The 1,358-nt window shown below is 33.4% G+C and overlaps 1 non-coding gene across 1 annotated transcript; it reads right to left on the bottom strand.

Annotated features, from left to right (window-relative positions):
* Smp_tRNA_00321_Gln_TTG.1.1 lies at positions 1-67 on the bottom strand. Its single transcript has one exon. It is a non-coding gene (tRNA).
* Positions 68-1,358: the final 1,291 nt, after the last annotated feature.

Here is a 1,358-nt window from a genome sequence, read left to right as displayed (position 1 = left end):
TCACTCTGGGACTCGAACCCAGTACCTTTCGCTTCAAACGCCATCGCGTTATCCACTCGGCCACTGAGTCCTGATAGCCACTTGCTTGTGCAATGGGGTGAAGTTGAAATTTACTTAGTATTGTTTGTTCGAATCTTTCCAATGATGTTTAGGACTGCGATTGATCAGTCTCTTATTAGCATATGCTCATACTGTATGTATTGCCTTAATATAGCCTTGATTCACAAGCAAGCTAGCTTATACGGTTGTAAATTTAGATACTTCGACTTATACGACCAAACTAATGACAAGTACACTTGCACGAGAAGTCTAGAGTTCCGATTGTTCTTTTTTCTTCCTAGCCCTGACTATTGAGTTCAGAACGCCGGTCTCAAACCTCTTCGATACAAATCATATATTTCAATCAGACTACATTACGCCATAAAATAGAAAGTAACAATTATACAAGATCAAGCCGAAAGTGACTGTGGTTGCAAGAAACTGTAACTAATAGATTGAGAATATCGTAAGAATAATAAATCATATAACAATAACCAATAAGTCAATTAAGAGCTTATAATAACCGGAACATGAATATGTATAGTTTAGTTACTTAACAATTATATGATAAGCATATATATATATATATATATATATATATATATATAGAGAGAGAGAGAGAGAGATTTTGATAGAGTTTTGTTCTCTGAGCTGGATGGTTTGGTCGTGGAGCTTATATCGTCCTTCTGAACGACATCATCAGCATAAACTTCGGTTAGAAGTACGACGAAAGCTTCACGACCAAACCATTCAGCTCAGAGAACAAAACTCTATCAATAAATATAGTATTAGTTCATTATTACCTTTCAGAATTTACCCATAATTTAATCTTCACTAAGATAATAATAAAAAACCAGGTCAACTACACCATCAAATTCGATTTTCATTAGAATAATTATTAAAACAAGACCAATAGTGTAGAATAGTTTCTTTTTTATTATTATAGCCAAATATCAATTATATGATTGAGTTCAATAAACCCAAGAAATGGTAGTTAGGTAACCTACATTTCTTTTCTTTTTCTTTTCTTTCTTCTTTGCTTTTTTTTTATTTTTAAATAGATTAGTAAATAACAATAATAACACTTTGCAGAAAAAAAAGAAAAAAAAAGAGAAAAATGGCAATAAAAATAAGAACGTTATTTGTTGGAATAGAAAAACAAACAAAACATATTTTCATAGTTGAAAGCATGAGTCAATTGAAGCTAGATCATCAAGAAAAACCTAGAAGCACTGGACGGCCGCTTCGTCCTATTGTGGGACTCCTCTGTGGCAGTGCGTATCCACAAACTTGCCTGGCAAGATTTGAACCCAGGACGT

The sequence above is a fragment of the Schistosoma mansoni genome, chromosome 1 (assembly GCF_000237925.1).
Source record: "Schistosoma mansoni strain Puerto Rico chromosome 1, complete genome".
NCBI lineage: Eukaryota > Metazoa > Platyhelminthes > Trematoda > Strigeidida > Schistosomatidae > Schistosoma > Schistosoma mansoni.
Note: the sequence above shows the minus strand (reverse complement) of the source record. Positions and strands in the feature narration are given on the sequence as shown.